This window comes from Heterodontus francisci, chromosome 7 (genome assembly GCF_036365525.1).
Source record: "Heterodontus francisci isolate sHetFra1 chromosome 7, sHetFra1.hap1, whole genome shotgun sequence".
Taxonomy (NCBI): Eukaryota; Metazoa; Chordata; class Chondrichthyes; order Heterodontiformes; family Heterodontidae; genus Heterodontus; species Heterodontus francisci.
In genome coordinates, this window is record NC_090377.1 from 104113832 (window position 1) to 104138595 (window position 24764).

General features: G+C 42.3%; 1 long non-coding RNA gene across 1 annotated transcript; it reads left to right on the forward strand.

Moving 5' to 3' along the window:
• Nucleotides 1-13090: 13090 nt before the first annotated feature.
• On the forward strand, nt 13091-15776 carry LOC137372219 (uncharacterized). The gene is made up of 3 exons (XR_010975410.1): nt 13091-13249; nt 14095-14117; nt 15527-15776. It is a non-coding gene; the product is annotated as an uncharacterized lncRNA (long non-coding RNA).
• The last annotated feature ends 8988 nt before the right edge of the window (nt 15777-24764 follow it).

Sequence of the window (24764 nt, forward strand, 5' to 3'; positions counted from 1 at the left end):
AGTTCCATTAGTTTCCTAGTACTGTTTCTCTCATAATTGTTTTAAGTTTCCCCCTCCCTTTTGCCCCTCAATTTTCTACTATTCTTGGGATGCTCTTAGTATCCTCTACCATAAAGATTGATACAAAATATTTGTTCAAAGTCTCTGCCATTTGCTTGTTTCCCGTTATTAATTTCCTGGCTTGATCCTCAAGGGACCAATGTTTACATAGCTACTTTCTTCCTTTTTTGTATACTTGTAGAAGCTCTTACTGTCTGCTTTTATATTTGTTACTAGTTTACTCATAATCTATTTTCTCCCTTTTTTTTAAGTCTTCTTTGCTGGTTTCTTAAGTTTTCCCAATTTTCTGGCCTACTTATAATCTTCGCAATGTTGTATGTCGTCTTTCAATTTGATACCATCCTTACCTTCCTTAGTTAGCCATGGATGGTTCATCCTTCTTGCAGAGTCTTTCTTTCTCCATGGAATATATCTATTGAGAATTATGAAATAATTCCTTAAATGCCTACCACTGCTTATCTGCCATCTTATTTTATAAATCTATTTTCCAAGGCCAATTAAGCCAACTTTGTCTTCATACTTTTGTAATTTCCTTTATTTAAGTTAAAAACACTTATTTCAGACCCAAGTTTCTCACTCTCAAACTGATTATGAAGTTCATCATGTTATGAGCACACTTCCCCAGAAGATCCGTTAATAGGAAATCATTAATTAATCCTGTCTCGTTACACATAACCAGATCTAAAAATCACCTGTTCCCTGTTTGGTTCCACAACGTATTGTTCTAAGAAACTGTCCCAAATACACTCTATGAACTCATCCTCAAGGCTACCTTTTCCAATTTGATTTGTCCAATTATTATGAAGATTAAAGTTGCCACAATTATTGCAATACCTTTCTTGTAAGCACCCATTATCTCTTGATTATCTGTCCTACAGTGTTGCTACTGTTATGGGATGCCTACTCCCACCAGATACTTCTTTCCCTTGTTATTTCTTGTCTGCACCCAAACTGATTCAACATCTAGATCTGAGCCAAGATTTCTCGTGACTGTACTGATCTCATCCAACTACCCCACCTTCTTTTCCTTTTTTCCTATCCTTCCAAAATGTCGAGAACCCCTGAATTTTCAGTTGCCAGCCAGTCACTTTTCAACCTATTGTCTAATGGCTATCATATCATACCCATTTATTTGTATTTGTACCATCAATTCATCTATCTTGTTAGGAATGCTCTGTGCGTTCAGGTAAAGAGCTATTTTTTAAAAACCATTTTTCCTACTCTGACCCTATTTGCTGGTGCACTCTTATGTTTGTACGCTCTATCCTTTCCCACCACTCTGGTTATCATTAGCCATGTCACTACTCAGCACTATTGCTTTGTCCTTTTTCTCTGACTTTCTAAATTTTTCCTCATTTGAACCCTCATCCCCCGCTATTTAGTTTAAAGATCTCCCTGCAGCCCTAGTTATTCAATTCAACAGGGCACTGGTCCCAGCACAGTTCAAGTGAAGCCTATCCCAATGTTACAGCTCCCTCTTTCCCCCAGCACTGGTGCCAGTGCCCCCTGAATTGAAATCTAGTTCTCCCACACCCAATATTTGAACCATTTATTCAACTCTGATCTTATTTACCCTGTGCCAATTTGCTCATGTCTCAGTATAATTGAGGATTATTACCTTTGTGGTTGTCCTTTTTAATTTAGCCCCTCGTTGATCATACTCCCTCAGTGGAATCTCTTAGTCCTTAGATATCCTTAACCCTGGCACTGGGCAGGCAACACAGCCTTTGGGACTCACGCTCTCAGCTGCAGAGAACAGTATCTATCCCCTTAACTATATTGCCCCCTACCACTGCTACATTCCTTTTTACTCACCCAACTTGAATGACCCCCTGTACCACGATGTTGTGATCAGTTTGCTCATACACCCTGCAGTCCCTACTCTCATCCACATAAGCTGCAAGAATCTTGCACCTGTTGAACAAGTGCTAGGGCTGAGGAGCCCCTGATGCTACCTTCTGGATCACCATCCCTGCCTCATACCCTCCTGTCCCTGACCACAGACCAAACCTGAAGTACTGAACCTAAGGGGCGTGACTGCCTCCTGGAACAGAGTCCAGGTAACTTCCTCCCTGGTGCATCACAGTGTCCGAAGCTCAGGCTCCAGTTCCTCAACTCTGAGCTGACGTTCCTTGAGCTGCAGACACTGTAGATGTGATTGTTGTGGATCATATTGGTGTCCACCAGCTCCCACATGCTACAGCTGCAACACATCACCTGCCCTGCCATCTCTATTGTGTTTTATTTAATTAGGTTTGCAGGCTTTGAAATATCACTTAATTGTCTATAGTTTTATAGGTGATTACCTTATTACGTTTAGTTGTATACTTTGGATCTTTACTGTAATTTAGCCCTCAATCCTAATTTAACCCTATATGTTTATTTTTCATATCATGCTGCACCTCTTGCCCCACACACCTCCTTGAATTCCCACACTTGCCAAATTCTCTTGCATTCTGGTGAAACCTGCACTCAGGTGAAGCTGCTCTTTGCTAATACTCTTATTATTAATTCACTCACTGTTTTACTTGCCCGATTGAAATTTTTAATTTCCTGGCTTTTAGTTTAAACTAATGCCCTATATTAGCGAGAAAAGTCAAAAACGCTGGTGAACCAATGACATCTGTTTTCCTATGATGTCACACTCCGAGTTTTGTTTTCCTGTTTTTTTCAAGCTCTTCATTTGAAAATGGTCCTCCTGCTGCTGTTCCCAACTAGCTAGGTCTGGGCCTCGAGCCTCAGCTTATTGAAGCTTGTTGGGCCGAGTGGCCTATTTCTGTGCTGTAAAATTCTATGTTATGGATATAGTCAATCATACTGAGGCACAGGCTATATATTGCAACACATTTATAAGGGAAGTGGAACGTATTCAGTACAAATTGTGTTTCTTCAGTAGTTAAAACCTTTACTATTATCTGAATACAAAACAACCAAGATGCTTTTTTTGTAATAATTCTCAACATAATTTTGATCACTGAGACACAGATGCTTCCTTCTTAAGCTACCAGGAAGCTAAATCTAGCTCCGTCTGACTGACTTTTGATTTACTGGCAATAGAATCAGACATCGATACTATCATTCAAAACCTATTGAAAATGTCTTATTAAAAATATTGCATCTGCATGCACTCCCCGTTTACAAAACCTTGGGCCTAAATTTGCTGGAAATTTATGCTATAATGATGCTACATTAACGGTGTGTGCTATTAATAGTAAAAGTTCCAGATAATAATGGAGTAAGTGAGTTATGCATCAGTTGCATTGTGCCATAGCTTGCTGGATCATTTGTGCAGCTCTGCCAACAGCTTCGCTTAAGCCAATAAGCATTTATCTCCTTGCTCGTCCCACCATTTCAGTCAATGGTGATCAGCAATTTGTTGGATTTGTACCATTAAATGTGCTAAAGTCAGACTGAAAAATAATGATGTGGGTGACCTGGTATTGATGTGATTTATGGCCCTCACTCTGGGAGGTCAACAAGGGGACCATTAAAGCTTTGGAGCCTCACTCCAGCAGTCTGAAAATTGTGCTCTGAGTTTTCTTTTTCTAATTCTCTCCATTTCGACAATCTTTTCTTGCCAGTTTTGCCATCCAGAGTTCGGTTAGTGCCTAAAGGCAATTACTTACAAGATCTCCAAAACTTTCTAGGTGTTGGGAAGGTGAAAGCATTGTAATGGTGTATCCTTTCATCATTCCCCTATTTCTGATCATCTCGGACAATCTGGAAGAGGAACTTGCATGTTGTGTTTTTTGAGGCACCACAGACAATCTATTACCCCACCCCCTGAGGGTCTACAGGGAATGTACGCCATTTGAGGCGTTGTCAGAGGACCCGTGCAAGCACAGCCTGCGCTCCAACAAGGAAACAATTGATCACCTCTGTGAGATGCTCCATGAAAACTGAAAGTTAACATGCAGCTGCAGCAAGTAATTGGGAAGGCAAATGGTGTGCTGGAAATACTCAGCAGGTCTGGCAGCATCTATGAAGACAGAAACAGAGTTAACGTTTCAGGTCAGTGACCGTTTATCAGAATTGATTATTCAAAACCCATTGAAAATGTCTTATTGAAAATATTGCATCTGCATGCACTTCATGTTTACAAAACCTTGGGCCTAAATTTGCTGGAAATGTATGCTGTAATGATGTGTTGGCCTTTATTACAAAAGGATTTGAGTACAGGAGTTAAGAAGTCTTGCTCCAATTGTATAAAGCCTTGGTGAAACTGCACCTGGAGTATTATGTACCGTTTTGGTCTCCTCACCTCGGGAAGGATATACTGGCCATAGAGGGAGTGCAACGAAGGTTCACCAGACTGATTCCTGGGGTGGAAGGATTGTCCTATGAGGAGAGATTGAGGAGGTTGGGCCTGTATTCTCGAGAGTTTACAAGAATGAGAGGTGATCTCATTGAAGCATACAAACTTCTTACAGGGTTCGAGGGTAGATGCAGAAAGGATGTTTCTCCTGGCTGGGGGAAGTCTAGAACCAGGGGACACCGTCTCAGAATAAAAGGTAGGCCATTTAGGACTGAGATGAAGAGGAATTTCTTCACTCAGATGGTGGTAAATCTTTGGAATTCTCTACCCCAGAGAGTTGTGGAGGTTCTGTCATTAAGTATGTTCAAGACAGAGATTGATTTCTAGATGTTAAAGATATCAAGGAATTGGGAATATTTCAGACAAATGGCGTTGTTAAAAGATCAGCCATGATCTAGTTGAATGGCGGAGCAAGCTCGAGGAGCCGAATGGCCTATTCCTGCTCCTATTTCCTATGTTCCTAAGACCTGAAGCCATGGTCGACCTCCCGGGTGGGCTTGTCAGTAGCTCTGAAAAGGACGATGGCCCTTCAGCGCATCAGGAAGGTGGCCCAGGAGTACAGAAATCAGTAATGGTAATTGAGGCATCAATTAAAAATAGTAGTTTTATAAATAGAACAAGAAATTTCCTCTAACAATACTTTAATATTCTTGGAACAAATTTATATTTAACAATTTTAAAACAGCAGTAAGTGCCAAAGAACAATTTAAGATGCCAGACTATTTGAAACCAATTGTACGTCCAAAGCGTACCTGAGGGACCGCTAAGGGTTGGAATGAGCCAGAAGAGGTGGACTCTGCATGCAAGGAGCGCACTGCACATGCGGTCCTCTGTCCCATGCCCCTAGGTTTGCAAGAGCTCTTGTGTTATGTGAACATCTTCTGAGTCCCATATGTCAGCTGGGATCAGGGTGATTCTAGATGATGTTTTGAGGGTACACTGACAACAGGTGTAATCTGACTACTGGCAGTTGACTCCTGTGATGGGGCAGCTGCTGGTTGCGTCACAAGAGTGATCCTCAGCATCTGGATCCTGAGAGACTTTTGAATCTGGCACATAGCCTTGGAATTGAACTAAATATCCTTGGGAACTGATGCCTTCCTGCTGGCCAACAGCATGTCTCTCATAGAAACAGGCATGGGCCATTCCGTTCCTTAAGTCTGGTCAATTAGATCACGGCTGACTTGTATCATACCTCCATCTACCTGGTTTGGTTCCGTTATTCTAATACCCTTGCCTAATAAAATTCCATATCTGGATTACCGGTTCAGTAACATAACCACTATAGTACTGTACCTACAGCAAGTTTCGGCAACCATGACTGTTGACGCAGTGGCCAATGCTGCAATGTGGGATATTGCCGTCAACTGTCAAGTGAGCTGTCCATGCAACTGCCTGGCAGAGGTTGGCTAACTTCACCCACCTGAGTCCCACACTCTGGAATTCCCTCCGGGGATCAATCTGCCTCTCCACTTCCCTCTCCTCTAAGATCCATCCTGAAAACCTACCTCTGACCAGTTTTTGGTTCGCTCTCCTTTGGTTCAGCATCCACTGTTGTCTGCTTATGCATCTCTGCAGAACTTTTGGATGTTTTTCTACATTAAAGATGCTATATCACAGCAAGTTGTTTCAATTGTTGCCATTTGCACAAGCACCAGTGCAGAGCCACCCACTCGCAAGAAGTCAATTATGTAGTATAAATGTTGTTCCCTGTTGAGCCACTCTGCACTGGAGAGAATGAGGATCTATGTTTGGAAAACTGGGTGAGTCCTATATCAATAAAAGCAAAATACTGCGGATGCTGGAAATCTGAAACAAAAACAAGAAATGCTGGATTCACTCAGCAGGTCAGGCAGCATCTGTGGAAAGAGAAGCAGAGTTAACGTTTCGGGTCAGTGACCCTTCTTCGGAACTGACAAATATTAGAAAAGTCACAGATTATAAACAAGTGAGGTGGGGGTTGGGCAAGAGATAACAAAGGAGAAGGTGCAGATTGGACCAGGCCACATAGCTGACCAAAAGGTCACGGAGCAAAGGCAAACAATATGTTAATGGTGTGTTGAAAGACAAAGCATTAGTACAGATTAGGTGTGAATATACTGAATATTGAACATCAGCAAGTGCAAACCTGAAGAAAAACAACAGTACCCACTGTTTTTTTCAGGTTGTTTTTCTTCAGGTTTGCACTTGCTGATGTTCAATATTCAGTATATTCACACCTAATCTGTACTAATGCTTTGTCTTTCAACACACCATTAACATATTGTTTGCCTTTGCTCCGTGACCTTTTGGTCAGCTATGTGTCCTGGTCCAATCTGCACCTTCTCCTTTGTTATCTCTTGCCCAACCCCCACCTCACTTGTTTATAATCTGTGACTTTTCTAATATTTGTCAGTTCCGAAGAAGGGTCACTGACCCGAAACGTTAACTCTGCTTCTCTTTCCACAGATGCTGCCAGACCTGCTGAGTGAATCCAGCATTTCTTGTTTTTGAGTCCTATATCAGATTGGAGGTGGTGGGTAACTTTCAATTCTCTGCTGCAGCAAGTTGAAGTGTAGAATTAGCAGCGGGGCTCCTTCCTTGCCTGTTGGACTTCTTTCCACAGCCACTGGTTGGACTGTTTTTCTGTGATGTTCTTGTGATCGCTCTCCCACTCTCCAGAGGGTTACCTTTTAGGGTTACAATTCATCATTAGCATTTCTGGTACCTGATACATGGTTTTTCTCTCCTGGTGTGACCACACAATGGGCCAGGATGTGGAATCCATGGCCGTCCATTTATGTCTGGATGAGTATGAACGTGTTATGATGTGACTACTTCACACACCTTTGTTTCAGAAGAACCCATTCAATTCAGGAATGTCTTTTAATGGTCTGAGGATGGGTGTAATTGACACCTTTTAGCCTGGAATGTATCCTTTTGTCCTTAACAGACAGTGAGACAGTGTTTGAATACACATTCCAGGTCGTCTGACCTTTGGTGTCCATCCTTTGCAGCATTGTCCACTTTTTTTTTAAAAAGGTAAAGTCAATTTTAAAGAGACCACCTTGAATAAAGTTTGTATCTTAAAGGTAGGAATATGATATGTCTTTACTGGGTATGACAAAGTGATAATAGGTGGGTGATGGCGTGGCTGGTTCCACTTTTGTCCTCCCAACTGACCACAGACAGTGCTTTTATGTTACTACTGTTTCAATCCCTGTGTTTTACTTGCCAAATGAGCAGACAGTAACTGTTTTCTTGTAGGTTTGAAACAGAACATTAACTATTTATTAAACAATATTCATTCCCCAAAATGTTCACAACACCACTCATGCATTCACTCTCACATGCACTCTCAAGATAGATAGAAGGTAAAGGGTAAGAGTTCAAAGTGTAAAAGTCTGTTTTCAGGGAAAACCTTTGGTATCCTCTCGGAAGGTGAATTTTACTGTTGTAGGCCTGGTTGCTGGTTATCTTGTAATTGCTGGGCTGTTATAGCCTTCTGGCAGTCCACCAGGTTGTAGATGGTGCTGATGGCTTAGTTCAATTCTCACAAGTAAAAGAGTAGTTTTTTCAAAGGCATTCTCTTGTCTCTGTTGTAGCTGGCTTCCAACTTATCTCAGCAATGTTCAAGTGTGTTGGCTGGAACTGATCTCTCTCTCTTGCTCTCTCAGCTTTGCTGGAATTCAAGATAGCTTTAGATGTTTACTGTGTGGCTGAGGAGAGACCAGCCTTATCTTGATGTCTGAAGTCCTGTACTGGCAAGACCCCCCTGCCCCCCACCCCCGGTTTGTTCCTCATACCAATTACCTTTTAAGGTGAACTTACAAGTGATACTTTTGCCCATGTGACTTTAGGTTTCAGTTCTTGCTGGGCTGCACGATGGCCTTTTGATGGCCCCATTTTGAGCAAGACAAAAATATTTGTCTTAGTTTGTTTGAGTATAATTCACACCCAAGTATGATTATCTGTCTTATTTCCAAGCAGATGGTTTTGATTGATTTTCAGTCTTAGAGTCATAGAGTTATACAGCACAGAAACAGGCCTTTGGCCCACCGTGTCCACACCGGCCATCAAACCTATCTATTCTAATCCCATTTTCCAGCTCTTGGCCCGTAGCCTTGTATGTTATGGCATTTCAAGTGCTCATCTAGATACTTCTTAAATGTTGTGAGGGATCCTGCCTCTACCACCCCTTCAGGCAGTGTTCCAGATTCCAACCACCCTCTGGGTGAAAATTCTTTTCCTCAAATCCACTCTAAACCTCCTGCCCCTTACCTTAAATCTATGCCCCCTGGTTATTGATACCTCTGCTAAGGGAAAAAGTTTCTTCCTATCTACCTTATCTATGCCCTTCATAATTTTGTATACCTCAATCAGGTCTCTGCTCTAAGGAAAACAACCCTCGCCTATCCAGTCTCTCTTCATAGCTGAAATTCTCCAGCCCAGGCAATATCCTGGTGAATCTCCTCTGCACCCTCTCAAATGCAATCACATCCTTCCTATTGTGTGGCGACTAGAACTGTACACAGTACTCCAGCTGTGGCCTAACTAGCGTTTTATACAGCTTGGTCAGCAATAGATGTGGATTACAATGTAGGAGGTGGTATGAGTCATGACTTGACCTCCATTTTGTCGACAACCAATGTCCCAATCTTTTAAAATTGTTCTAAGTTTTATAACTTTTCAGTTTGTTTCTGTATTTTCGTCGCTACACTTCTTGTGAGCGAGCGACCTCCCCCCGAAAGGGCAAAAATGAAATGCCTTGGATTTTTTTTTTGTTTCTTGGTTTAGAAAGAAAGGAAGAAGGAAGACCATGGGTCACACCACTACACACATTCTGCAATCATCCTGATACCAACATCTCAATCTTACAAGAGCGACAGCTGGCATTGCCTGTAACAGCCATTTCTTGTTCAAGTTTGAGTTTCTCATCACCCTTTTTTGGATGAGGCACAATTATAATTGCATTTCTTTTGGGCAATGAAATTTGGCCCAAGAAAGACTTTTGTTTAGAAAATCTAGTACCGTCTATACTTTTCACACTTTTAAATCCCAGTTTTGTGCTGTCCAATGGGGTTGGATTTTCTCCAGCATCTGTTTGTAGTACTATGGGAATTTTAATGCCAACAGACATGCAGCTTGTGGTGAATTTTGGGCTAAGTGGAAACTCGAGTTGGACTCTTGAGTCCTTGAAGGAATCGAATTTCACAAGCTGCTGTAGAGACATCTTTTCTGTTCCAAGATTTGTAATACGCAGATTTCCGTTACTGCATTGTTCCTGGCTGTTTACAAATTGCACTGCCTGTCTTCACCCCTTAAATGCTGCTTCCACAACACATTGATTTAATAATTCAGGTTCTGGCACATTGATAATTCTTATCCCTAGGGTGACAGTGGGTGGCAAACTTTTTTTTAGCCTCTTTGAGATGTCTGGGTTCTCTTCTTGCATTTGTCCTTAGTGGGTTCTGAATCTGATTTGCTGGGTTTGGTTTACTTTGGATTTAGAACCTGACCGTTTGAATCTTCAGTGGGCAAATCCACATTGACCTCACTTTTATTTTTCTTGTGGCTTTCGCAAGTGCGGTTTACCTTAGGGCATATTACCTTCACCTTCCCTTTTCCTTTACTTTGGGAATGGGCTTTTCCCCAATATGCCCCATGTGCTCTTGGACACTACTGCTCACAGGTGGCTGCCCAGCTTCCGCTGTACTCCCTGCAGCACTAGTTGAGGCATCTCCCTCACTTTTATCTTGCCTGTCTGGGAACTCACCTTGTCCCTATTTAAATCTTTAAAGAATATTTCTGCTAACTATACCTCTGGTGCATTCCCTTCAACCTCTTCTGCTTTTATCTCAGCTCCTCTACTTTCCCCTGGCTCTGTGTCAGCCTCTTTAAATTCTACTGACTTTTCTTTAGCGTCTCTAATCTTTATAATGGCCATATCACCCCCTGTGGGATTTTTGGGACTTCCTCATCCCTCTATAGCTGCGCAGAATTTTGCTTCTTCCCCTCAGTTTCCCCAGTCTCTGTGAACTGCTCTGGACTGTTTGGAAACAATACCGTGCTTCCTGCCAAGTCGTTGTCCAGGATTGATAAACTCAGAATGAACCCAAGCATCACTACACCAGCGAGCAACTTATTCTGTCGGTAAACTTTAACTAAGAGAACTTCCAAGCATTTGCCAGTAAGCCCTTTTATCAATAATGTGGTATTTGTTCTGCTTTCAGGTGGCATCTCTGTAATCTTCGCTATGAGTAGTGTTTGAAGACAACGGGTATCCCTGAGAATGATTATCTCTTGGCCTGGTGCCTGGGATACAAAAGGAGTCATTTTCTCTTTTTGCAGAAAGTTCTTGTAGGTATTCTGGTCCTCTGCTACATTGAAGCACAGCTTTCCACCTTCATAGCTACAGACACTGGCTTGACTGCAGCGTCCTCTATTGATTTTTTGGAATACCAACAATCTGACTTGATGTGCCCAGATTTTCCACACTGAAAACACACAAAGCATGCTCCTACTGGTTTCACAACTTGGTTCCTTCTTTTAAAAGTTGAAGACTGATCTGTTTTTGACTTTGATATCTTACAACAACCCCCAGGTCAGGGGTTTTCCTGAAAGCACAAAGCTACTTTCAATTTCTGTTCCAAGTACCATAGATTCCCTAATACTCAAGCCCACACATACAATCATGACAAGGATCATTTACAGTCTGAACCCCACACTTGCTGGCAGCATGCTCACCAGCACCAGGCGAGGTGGCCACATAATTGGCCTCCTATGCATCTGCTATCCAATTAAGGACAGCGGGCAGGTTCCTGAGGTTGCAGGCCCAATCAGACGAAGGATGGTAACCCCATTGGCAGAAGTGGGCACTGCTGCTATAGGAGGGGGACTGCAAGGGCGCCTCCATCTTGAGGCGCCCTCTGAAGATGTTTCAAGTTTTAGAAGTAAACTGTGATCACAGCTGCCAACCCACCACTATGGAGGGGAAAGCTTTTAGAAATGACAAATCGGGACAAATTTAATAGTCACATGGACAAGTGTGGATGAATTAAGGACAAATCATGTTTAATTAACTTGCTTGAGTTTTTTGATGAGGTAACAGAGATGGTTGATGAGGGTAATGCAGTTGATGTGGTGTACATGGATTTCCAAAATGCATTTGATGGAAGTGCCACACAACGGGCTTGTCATCAAAGTTAGAGCCCATGGAATAAACGGGACAGTAGCAGCATGAGAGTAGTTGTGAACAGTTGTTTTTGGGACTGGTGAAAGTTATATAGTGGGGTTCCTCAGGGGTCAGTGTTGGGACCCCTGCTTTTCTTGATGTATATTAATGACCTATTCCTGGGTGTACAGGATGCCATTTCAAAATTTGCGGATGACATAAAACATGGAAGTATTGTGAACTGTGAGAAAGATAGTGATAAACCTCAAGAGGACGGCGCAGTGGTTAGCCTCACAGCTCCAGCGATCCGGGTTCAATTCTGGGTACTGCCTGTGTGGAGTTTGCAAGTTCTCCCTGTGTCTGCGTGGGTTTTCTCCGGGTGCTCCGGTTTCCTCCCACAGCCAAAAGACTTGCAGCTTGATAGGTAAATTGGCCATTATAAATTGCCCCTAGTATAGGTAGGTGGTAGGGGAATATAGGGACAGGCAAGGAGGTGGTAGGAATATGGGGTTAGTGTAGGATTAGTATAAATGGGTGATTCATGGTCGGCACAGACTCGGTGGCCCGAAGGGCCTGTTTCAGTGCTGTATCTCTAAATAAATAAGGACTTGGACAGGCTGGGGGAATGGGCAGACAAGTGGCAGATGAAATTTAATGCAGAAAATTGTGAAGTGATTTATTTTGGTGGGAAGAATGAAGAGAGGCAATATAGGTTAAATGATACAATTCTAAAGGGGGTGTAGGAGCAGAGTTATGTTTGGGGTATATGTGCACAAATCATTGAAGGTTGCAGGACAGATTGAGAAAGTGGCTTTGTAAATAGGTGCATAGGATACAAATACAACTAAGTTATGATAAACCTGTATAAAACACTGTTTCGGCCTCAACTGGCGTATTGTGTCCAGGTCTGGCTACCATACTGTTGGAAGGATGTTAAGGCATTAGAAAGGATTCATGAGAATGGTTCCAGAGATGAGGAACTTCATTTACTTGGATAGGTTGGAGAAGCTGGGGCTGTTCTTTGGAGAAGAGAACATTAACAGATTTTATAAAGGTGCTCAAACTCATGAGGGGGCTGGATGGATTAGTTAAGAAACTGTTGCCATTGGCCGAAGGATGCAGAACCAGAGGACACCGATTTAAGATGATTGGCAAAAGAGACAGGAGGAAAAACATTTTCACGCAGAGAGTGGTTTGGATCTGGAATGCACTGCCTGAGTGTGTTGTGGAGGCAGGTTCAATTGAGGCTTTCAACAGAGAATTGAAAAAAAAAATGCAGAGCAACTGGGCATGGCGGTGGAGTGGAACTAGGTGCGTTGCTGTTGCAAAGAGCTGGCACAGACACGATGGGCCGATTGCTGTAACTATTTTGATTATACGAAAATGGCAAACGATTCGCACCAGCTCCCTCTGGCGTCACGGACGGGAATGTGTTCACGCAAGCGCAGAGTTTCCGAGCGCGCATCCGACGGGAGATTGGCTACTTCCCGGAGGGCGGAGCCGGGCCCTGATGACCGACTCTGCGCGTGCGCCGTGCCTGTATATCCGGGTGAGCGCCGCGCGCTTCTTTCTTTCGGTTCCGGGATTGTGAGGTGAGCGGTTGGGAGGTGATCGGACTCGGATCGAATCTGATTTGTATCGGCAGTTTAAATCAGCCATCCGTTCAGACTAACCTTTGCAATCTCTTTCTTTTATAGATCCCTGTCGACATGAGAGCTAAAGTAAGCGGCCACAGTAGTGTAACCCTTTTTGTTAGTTTTTTTTAAATTTAAAAATGGTGTCTCCGGGCCTAGGTAAAGGGGATTTAAGCGGACTCGGGGGTGACTGAGTTCGCGAGACAATTGGCCGCTTTCGGAGAGGAAGCGGATGGAACGTGGGCTTGCTAGGGACTGCGCGTGTTTGGCACCATTGGCGATCCGACCCGGTAGAGATGTTTAACAATTCCTGTCTACCGGGGTGAACGTTATGCAGATGCCGTAATATTCCTCGGGTTTGGTGACCGCCTTCAGAAGAAAAATACTGCAGAGACTTCTGAATCGGGACTTTAAAAAAATCGATGCTGGGCTTTTGGATTGTGTTGTTGAAAATCCGGTTTTGCTGTCAAGTTGGTGTATTTTGTGCTGTCAACTCTAGTTTTGGTGACCATGTGGAGTGAAAGGATGCATCTGTTAGTACTTCGAGAGGGATAACATGGTGGGCTAATCTACGTATAAGGTGTCATTGCCTCTCAATCTAGCTATAGTTGCAATTTCTACCACTTATATGCCGTAATAAGTCAACCTGGCAGGCAATGCTACTTTATTTTGCATAACCATTTGCAGTTATTGTAAAAAGCGATGTGAAGTTATGCTCATCCAAGGTCAGGCCTAGTACAACAGGGTCTCTGGAAAAGTCCTTCCCACTACATCAGGATGGTTTTCCCCAATTACCAGTTGTTCTGATGGCGGAATGACATCACCAGTTTGTGGTGCATTGTCTATAACTCCAGGATGAAGTTTGTGTTGAAACTATGTCATCTACTTCAATATGAAGTGTCAACTTTAATCTTCTTTGATTTTTTTTCCAGTGGCGGAAGAAGCGTATGCGCAGGTATGTGATGTGAATTTGTTAAAAGTATTGGAATTCTTCAGGGGAATCATGTTCTAGAGAAATTTGTTTGTACTTCTTTAAATTTTCATAATTACAGTGGTTGGCCACTAGTTACCTTCCTTTTGTATGTAATTATGAACATTTTGCAGTTTTGATGTACTTTGGAGTTGGGTGGATTATAAACGCAATTCAGCTAAATTCCTTTGTTTCCCTCTTGATCTGCTGCCATGAGCTTGTATTTGTGTCCCAGCAGGCAAAGGATTGGATAGTCAGGACATTATTTTGCATCAGGCCCACTTCTGATTTGAGACTAAAGAATTGATTTGGAAGCTTTCACTAGCATGTAATGGCATTCAGTTTGTGCACAGTAGTGTCATAAACAGTGAGATTGGACGAAGTGCAGTGCAGATTCTTCAGAATGATGCTGGAGTGAAAGTGTTACAGGGACAGGTTGTGTAGACTAGGTCTGTATTCCCTTTACATATGGAAGACTAAAATGGTAACTAATCATTATAAAAGAATTCGTGAAGAGAGAAGCTACTTCTGGTGGGGGAGTCCAGAATAAAGGGGCATAAACTTGAGGTTAGAGCTTGGACATTTCAACGGTGATGGGCAAGTGCATTTCATCACAAAAGCTAATGATAATCTAAGTGACACTGGGATATTTTTGTTAGGTAAGGGTATTGAGAGATATGGTGTTCAGACACGCAAGCCATGATTAGGCTTGAGGGGCTGAATAGCCGCGTTTTGTTACTATGTACTAAGTTGAACTGCATTATATCTACACGCTGTCCTTAATACTCAGCTCTACCCTTTTGACCAGGGGTGGTAGTAACATTTGCAATCATCTGCCATCACTTGTTGGATATATTCACTTATGGCCTCCAGTTATAGTCAGGGTTATCTTTAAGCATTTCTTATCTTGCTGTCCCTGAAGTTAACCCCAATCTGCCGATTTGCTAATTCTCTTTCCCGTGGCCCTCTAAACATTAACATTGCTTCCTTTGACTCTGGGCGTTTGCTTTAGGTGCATTCCCAACAAAGTGTTTAGCCTTTTTATCTCAATGTTTTATTATTTTTTAAATGCCAGGGTGGCAATCTCATCTGAAACTGTAGGCTGAAGTATGAATGGTGTGCAAGATGCAGCTAATTTGACGTGTGCACAGATCATAAGAGGCAAGGAAAATGGCCAAACTGCTTTCTCTGGGGTTGAAATGATCTTTTGGATGTCTCCCCTTAATTGGCACTTCTTTTCCCAAAGCTTTCTGCATATTCATCAGAGAAGATGCTGTCTTCGCTTTTGCCCTGTGCCTTCTATTGCTCCTTCCTCCAGCCCACCCAAATTGAAGTTGCTGTTTTCTAGAGGCCTATTTTCCATCTCTCAACTAATGTTCTTCATCCTTTTGCAGGCTGAAGCGTAAAAGACGAAAGATGAGGCAGAGGTCCAGGTGAACAACTGCTGAAGATGCAGTACTGATCAGGCTGCATTGAATCTTACATGGCAAATGGACTCTGACGCTTCTGTTTATAGATATTTCATGAAGACCAACAATTTAGAGGCACCTCAGATGCTGGTCATGAGAAGATCTTGTACATTGATCTGTTGTACTATGCCTTGATGTATAGTAGTTACAAAATAAAGTGTAAAAACTCCTTGTATTTTGCTTTTTGGACTTCGAGCAATTGGGAAATATGTACCCTTCCCCCCCCCCCAACCCAAAAATAGAAAAACTGTTGAATATTGTCCAGAACATGAGCTGCTTGTGGCCAATTGTATTGTCATTAGGCATGCAATCTCAATACTCATTTGCATGGTATATGCATAGTACTTCAACCTTGTGTATTTGGTAAAATAGATCAAACGACATGAGTGTTCAACTACTTCAGTTCCTTTTGTTACTGAAGATTGGTAGATGTTTAAATATACACATGACTTTATTCAGCAAGCCCACACAGGGTGTTGTACTGAAATTAGTGACTGGCCAATTAGCAATTTTTCTGTTGCATAATGCTGGTTTGTACAATATGACCTAAAATGAGTATGACCTTGGGTTATTTCACTCACTTGTGGAATCAGAATTGTCCTTAACTGAAATAAGTAGTTACTAAGATAAAGAATGCAATAGAACTGTAACCATTTTCAACTGAAGTGCCAGCAGTGTGATGCGTACTGAGGGAGGAAACCTTTCCAATTCATTCATAGGACCTGGTTCAAAATTAATTTTGAGCAAAGGAGGAGTATGATTTTCATTTTCATCAGTTGTCTAATGGAACAGTATACCTTTTGGATAATGAAGGTTAAATTTTACATGGATGTGATGTTTGGTGATAAAGGTTCTTTTGTTAGCCCATGATGGAACTGAGTGCCACATAATTAAATTGCATTTTGAGTTGGATAAAGTCACAATTGTTGAATGTAGCCAACTCTTAAATTGTAGGCATTTCTTGAACCAGCCTATTTCCATTTTTTGAAAGGTTGCAGACTTGAAATGTTAACTCTCCATAGATGCTGCCAGACCTAAGTATTTCCAGCATTATCTGTTCTGCCTGCTATTTCTGTGGTTCTAATTTTGTTTATTTCTACTTTTTGTCTTTCCTTTTTATACTAGCTGTATTGTAATATCATTTCATACCTAGTCATTATAGTACCAAATTTTGAAGGTCTTTCTTTTCTTCCCCCCCCCCCCCCCCCAAAAAAATTATCCATTACCTTACAGCTGCCCCCTAGTCCTTATACCATCAGCAAATGGGAGCAGCTTTTCTTTGTCTACCTTATCTAATTGTGACATAATCTTGTATATCTCTATCAAAACTCTGCTCTCTTTTGCTCTGAACACTGCACCCTCACGTCCTACATGGTGGCAAGCGGAACTGGCGGTTAGGCTATAATCAGAGCTTTAGAAAGGTCCAGCATAGCTTTTCTTTTTGTACTCTGTGTATCTCTTTATGAATCCCAAGATCCCGTATGCTTTGCTAACTACTCAAATTTGTCATGCCACATTCATTGTGCATGAATCCTCTGTCCCTGTGCAATTTTTAGAATTGCCATTAAGTACTGCCTTTCCCTATCCCTTCTGCCAAAGTGATGAATAGGTTTTTTAATGCGAACAACTTATTTTGCAATTAACAGGAATGGTCTAAATGATATTTTATTTTCCTGTGTTAAAAAGTAATGTTAGTTAAAAGGAGGTGAAATGGAAAATTTAAGTTCTGTCCTGAGGATTTTTCAGGGTGTAGATTTGGCTCATCCTGAAAGTGAAAGGTGTAGCCATAAATTTGTGGGCTAATCTTGTTCCTGATACAAAATGTACCATATTTTGAAGGATTGCTTCCAGATGGTGATTTGTGGAGTCTTGACCCAGATGTTCATGCACCTTTTCATGCTCTGTTACTTAGTATCAGAGTAATTTAGCTTTAATTCACCTGCATTATGAGCAACCGTGCTTTATTAAATTGGTCTGGCAGTAATACATAGAAGTGGTATCAATGTCTATAGTAGCCATCTACTTTAGTGAAAGCTGTAGATCAGTAGCCTTGACAGCTTATTACCCTTCGCACTGAACAATGAAATTCACTGCGAAGTACATGTTACTGTTCTGGATTCTGAAATTCAATTTGTATTCAAATGTAATTTCGAAGACAGAAAATGGTTTAATTCATGTCGATGCACCATCACATTACTCATTTCAGTGGATTGAAAGAAACCATTGATCTTGCCCTGGCCAAATGAAACATTTGTTCTAGTTATTTTCTCCAGTTTTCCTCCTGATCGATTGACTTACTGGAGTACAGTTCTCGATGCGTTTTCCACCAGTACCTTGCAAAAGTAGCCATTGTTTATCGATAAACCTTCAAATGGATATGGGAATTTGGCCTGTCATAGTTAAGGCCAACTCCTCTAGATATAATGGGTAACAAAGGCTCTACTAAATTGAATGGTTGAAGATAAACTGGGGAAAAATCTAGCAAGTTCCTGGTCTATATAATTACAATTTGTATAAACTTGCTAAAGCAGCAGGAGAGTGGGTGATTTGAAGTTCTGCAATTTTGTTTCATGTAATTGTCAGACTAATAGAGCTGAAGGTAGACTTCAACTTCTGACAAGGGAACGTAACTAAATAGTTATCCAGCAGATGGCGATATGTTAGTACATTTTCCCCATAGGCATTAGATGAAAAACTGTCATGTTTATGTTCTCTCTTCCACACGGAAGCTGAAGTCTTATTTTCGGGTACGTTATGGCAACAGGGTTTCCCACCACAATTCCGTCTTTATCTGGTGTTTGAGCGACTCCACTTGCAAGCAATCAGCAATAAAACCAAGATTCTGGTAGTCACATGATACAAGTACAGTTATTGACTGATCATATCAATCTCTATTAAAAATAGTCTACAAGAATATGTGTGACAAAGAACTTTGGTGACCATATGTCCAATGAAGTGTACCCCCAAAGCATGCTAAGCTTTGCAGTCATGTCTCAAGTTACTTATTCTGTAACCCAAAATCTTTTATGTTAAGAAATTTAACGAGCAAAGTTGGGTGTAGGGAGTCAGCCATAATTTCATTGGCAGAGCAGGCTCGAGGGGCTAAATAGCCTACCGCTGTTCGTGTTCCCAGCTGCTTCTGTAGTATCCTTAGGGAGCCTGTGTCATAGATTGACCACTTGCTGAAATACTGATTGAGCAGATTAGTTTTGAATTTACAATCTTTCTCCCCTCATCCCCCTTCAAGCATAGACCATGTCCTCTGGTTGTATTCTGGTCAAGGTGAAATCGCCTGTCACGATCTAGTCAGGCCTTTATGGAATTCTAAAAACAGAAGTCTATTTTCAAGTGAACTCATGCACAATTATCACTGCTTATAATCCAATCCTGTCATCTTGATTTCTCTATCCTTTCAATAAGCTGCAATATCCTTGATGAGTGATCTAATCGAGGGGGGTTAAATGATAAAAAGGATTTATTAGAGTAGGTAGAGAACATATTTCCATTGGTGGGGGAATCCTAAAAAGGCAAGTTAGAGCTAGGAAAGTTTATGCTTGACAAGGTGAAACCTGACTACCTACAGAAAATTTCAAGTAAATTATCTTATCCAGATTATCTGCCAAGTTACATGCATTCAGTTAGATTTGAAAATACTGACGTCACCTGGTCTGTACTGTCACATTTTTATTGGAATAACATTTACCAGTGCTTGGGTATAGCCACGCTCTATGGAACTTCCAAAAGTATCGATCAAAACATTTGATTTGAACTTTCATTTTCTTGGATTTTAGAGAACTCTTGTCTATTCCGGGTATCCTGTAAACTTAATTTCTTGAACTTCATTAAAAATGCTTTACTTAAGTTGATGCCTAGAATGTTTATGTTTTTTTGTGGGGATTGATGTAGCCGTGTCAAGTATTTTCCTTTTACTCTCATATTAGGTAAGAAACTTAAAGCTTTGTTAACAGCGTTAATAGGAAATCTATCCTTATTATTGCTACTCTCTGTTGCATCTTGCAATCTGAATTTTCTGGAGCAAACATACAGTACAGTATTAACCAGCAGGGATTTGTACCAAGGTTGCTCAGTCTAATAGGAACTATGGAATATATTTGCACTTAATTACATATGAATAAAGGGCGAGAAGAGACTGTTCGATGATCAGTGTTCAGTCTATCCAAAAGGAGAAGCAACTTTGTGCACCACCCTGACTCCTTCACGTGCTGGAAGTGTGTCCAGCTGCAGCTCTTGTTAGACCGCATGACGGCTCTGGAGCTGCGGATGGACTCACTTTGGAGCATCCGCGATGCTGAGGAGGTCGTGGATAGCATGTTTAGCGAATTGGTCACACCGCAGATTAGGATTGCTGAGGGAGACAGGGAATGGGTGACCAAAAGGCAGAGAAAGAGCAGGAAGGCAGTGCAGGTGTCCCCCTGCGGTCATCTCCCTCCAAAACAGGTATACTGTTTTGGATACTGTTGAGGGAGATGGCTCACCAGGGGAAGGCAGCAGTAGCCAGGTTCATGGCACCATGGCTGGCTCTGCTGTTCGGAAGGGCAGGAAAAAGAGTGGAAGGGCTATAGTCATAGGGGATTCGATTGTAAGGGGAGTAGATAGGCGGTTCTGTGGTCGAAAACGAGACTCCCGAATGGTACATTGCCTCCTAGGTGCACGGGTCAGGGATGTCTCAGATCGGCTGTAGAACATTCTGAAAGGGGAGGGTGAACAGCCAGTTGTCGTTGTGCACATAGGCACCAATGATATAGGTAAAAAGCGGGATGAGGTCCTACAAGCAGAATTTAGGGAGTTAGGAGCCAAGTTAAAAAGTAGGACCTCAGAGGTAGTAATCTCAGGATTGCTACCAGTGCCACGTGATAGTCAGAGTAGAAATGAAAGAATAGTCAGGATGAATGCGTGGCTTGAGAGATGGTGCAGGAGGGAGGGGTTCAGATTTTTGGGACATTGGGACCGGTTCTGGGGGAGGTGGGACTATTACAAATTGGACGGTCTACACCTGAGCCGGACTGGAACAAATGTCCTTGGGGGTGCTTTTGCTAACGCTGTTGGGGAGGGTTTAAACTAATGTGGCAGGGGGATGGGAACCAAATGAGGAGGTCAGTGGACAGTAAGGAGGTAGTAACGAAAGCCTGTAAGGAACTAGATAATGAAGTCAGCGTGACTAAGGGGAAGAGTAGACAGGCAGCAGATGATGAACGCAAAGGGACTGGTGGTCTGAGGTGTATTTGTTTTAATGCAAGAAGTGTAGTAGGTAAGGCAGATGAACTTAGGGCTTGGATTAGTACCTGGAGGTATGATGTTATTGCTATTACTGAGACTTGGTTGAGGGAAGGGCATGATTGGCAACTAAATATCTCAGGATAGCGATGCTTCAGGCGGGATAGAGAGGGAGGTAAAAGGGGTGGAGGAGTGCATTACTGGTCAAAGAGGATATCACAGCTGTGCTGAAGGAGGGCACTATGGAGGACTCGAGCAGTGAGGCAATATGGGCAGAACTCAGAAATAGGAAGGGTGCGGTAACAATGTTGGGGCTGTACTACAGGCCTCCCAACAGTGAGCGTGAGATAGAGGTACAAATATGTAAACAGATTATGGAAAGATGTAGGAGCAACAGGGTGGTGGTGATAGGAGATTTTAATTTTCCCAACATTGACTGGGATTCACTTAGTGTTAGAGGTCTAGATGGAGCAGAATTTGTAAGGAGCATCCAGGAGGGTTTTCTAGAGCAGTATGTAAATAGTCCAACTTGGGAAGGGGCCATACTGGACCTGGTGTTGGGAAATGAGCCTGGCCAGGTGGTTGAAGTTTCAGTAGGGGACTACTTTGGGAATAGTGATCACAATTCCGTAAGTTTTAGAATACTCATGGACAAAGACGAGAGTGGTCCTAAAGGAAGAGTGCTAAATTGGGGGAAGGCCAACTATACCAGAATTCGGCAGGAGCTGGGGAATGTAGATTGGGAGCAGCTGTTTGAAGGTAAATCCACATTTGATATGTGGGAGGCTCTTAAAGAGAGGTTGATTAGCGTGCAGGAGAGACATGTTTCTGTGAAAATGAGGGATAGAAATGGCAAGATTAGGGTACCATGGATGACAGGTGAAATTGTGAGACTAGCTAAAGGAAAAAGGAAGCATACATAAGGTCTAGGAGGCTGAAGAAAGACGAAGCTTTGAAAGAATATCGGGAATGGAGGACCAATCTGAAACGAGGAATTAAGAGGGCTAAAAGGGGTCATGAAATATCTTTAGCAAACAGGGTTAAGGAAAATCCCAAAGCCTTTTATTCATATATAAGGAGCAAGAGGGTAACTAGAGAAAGGATTGGCCCACTCAAGGACAAAGGAGGAAAGTTATGTGTGGAGTCAGAGAAAATGGGTGAGATTCTAAACGAGTACTTTGCATCGGTATTCACCGAGGAGAGGGACATGACGGATGTTGAGGTTAGGGACAGATGTTTGATTACTCTAGGTCAAGTCGGCATAAGGAGGAGGAAGTGTTGGGTATTCTAAAAGGCATTAAGGTGGACAAGTCCCAAGGTCCGGATGGGATCTATCCCAGGTTACTGAGGGAAGCGAGAGAGGAAATAGCTGGGGCCTTAACAGATATCTTTGCAGCATCCTTAAACACAGGTGAGGTCCCGGAGGACTGGAGAATTGCTAATGTTGTCCCCTTGTTTAAGAAGCGTAGCAGGGATAATCCAGGTAATTATAGACCGGTGAGCCTGACGTCAGTGGTAGGGAAGCTGCTGGAGAAGATACTGAGGGATAGGATCTATTCCCATTTGGAAGAAAATGGGCTTATCAGTGACAGGCAAAATGGTTTTGTGCAGGGAAGGTCATGTCTTAGCAACTTAATAGAATTCTTTGAGGAACTGACAAAGTTGATTGATGAGGGAAGGGTTGTAGATGTCATATACATGGACTTCAGTAAGGCATTTGATAAGGTTCCCCATGGTAGGCTGACGGAGAAAGTGATGTCGCATGGGGTCCAGGGTGTACTAGCTAGATGGATAAAGAACTGGCTGGGCAACAGGAGACAGAGAGTAGTAGTGGAAGGGAGTTTCTCAAAATGGAGACGTGTGACTATTGGTGTTCCACAGGGATCCGTGCTGGGACCACTGTTGTTTGTGATATATATAAATGATTTGGAGGAAAGTATAGGTGGTCTGATTAGCAAGTTTGCAGACGACACTAAGATTGGTGGAGTAGCAGATAGTGAAGGGGACTGTCAGAGAATACAGCAGAATATAGATAGATTGGAGAGTTGGGCAGAGAAATGGCAGATGGAGTTCAATCAAGGCAAATGCGAGGTGATGCATTTTGGAAGATCCAATTCAAGAGTGAACTATACAGTAAATGGAAAAGTCCTGGGGAAAATTGATGTCCAGAGAGATTTGGGTGTTCAGGTCCATTGTTCCCTAAAGGTGGCAACGCAGGTCAATAGAGTGGTCAAGAAGGCATACGGCATGCTTTCCTTCATCGGACGGGGTATTGAGTACAAGGGTTGGCAGGTCATGTTACAGTTGTATAAGACTTTGGTTCGGCCACATTTGGAATACTGCGTGCAGTTCTGTTCGCCACATTACCAAAAGGATGTGGATGCTTTGGAGAGGGTGCAGAGGAGGTTCACCAGGATGTTGCCTGGTATGGAGGGCGCTAGCTATGAAGAGAGGTTGAGTAGATTAGGATTATTTTCATTAGAAAGACGGAGGTTGAGGGGGGACCTGATTGAGGTGTACAAAATCATGAGAGGTATAGACAGGGTGGATAGCAAGAAGCTTTTTCCCAGAGTGGGAGATTCAATTACTAGGGGTCACGAGTTCAAAATGAGAGGGGAAAAGTTTAGGGGGGATATGCGTGGAAAGTTCTTTACGCAGAGGGTGGTGGGTGCCTGGAACGCGTTGCCAGCGGAGGTGGTAGACGCGGGCACGATAGCGTCTTTTAAGATGTATCTAGACAGATACATGAATGGGCAGGAAGCAAAGAGATACAGACCCTTAGAAAATAGGCGACATGTTTAGATAGAGGATCTGGATCGGCGCAGGCTTGGAGGGCCGAAGGGCCTGTTCCTGTGCTGTAATTTTCTTTGTCCTTTGTACCACCCTCCTCAACCTGGAGGAGATCGCAAATTGCCAATCGAAATGGTTAGATGTGTTGACGACCATGATCTTTTCAGTCATGTGTGTTTTCTAAGTGCACGTTATTGCTTAACTAGAGTGAGTGTTTTATGGCACATCTGAAATATAGTGCACTTAAAGCAGTTTTGCAAACTGATTTAATATTCAGAATATTTATCTGTATAAATGAATATAACATTTTGCTTAAGTGTTTTGTGTAGATTGCTCCTTTTGAACAAATCTTTAGTTGCCATAGAAATGTCTTGGGCACAAGTGGATAAAAACGTTCCACGATCTATGTCATGAAATGAGTCATGCGTATTGCAGTAATCTTATAATACTAACAGTATGAATACTGCTAACCCCTTCCAATTTTTTATTGATACCAAAGATCTGGTGATTAAGACACTTAATTCATTTGCACATTAAAAGAAGCAAAAACACTATGGCGTTTCAAATCTTGCTATTAAAATGAAGCCACTTATTATCTTACTGTTTAAATTAATGCACCAAGATTTTTTTATATTTTTTATTTCCAAAATATACTTTATTCATAAAAATCTGAAAAAATTACATTCCCAAACAGTTTAAAACAGCATCAAGTCAAAAAATACAAACACGTTAGTGCAAAGATGATCTGTTTCCTTCTATACAATCATGCGTTGCCTCACAACCCTTCCATTTCATTGTCATGCCATATACATTTTTACATTTACAGTACACAAAATTTTCCCGATATAGTTCGAGGGGTTTCCCATGGATCCAGCCCCTCAGTTCAGCTTGGTGGGGGGACCTTACACAGTGGTCTTTCCTCATTGAGCCTTTGCTGCGGCTGCTCCAAGCTTTAGTGCGTCCCTCAGCACGTAGTACTGAACCTTGGAATTTGCCAGTCTGCAACATTCGGTGGTGGACAACTCTTTGCGCTGGAAGACCAGCAGGTTTCGGTCAGACCAGAGGGCGTCTTTCACCGAATTGATAGTCCTCCAGCAGCAGTTGATGTTTGTCTCGGTGTGCGTCCCTGGGAACAGCC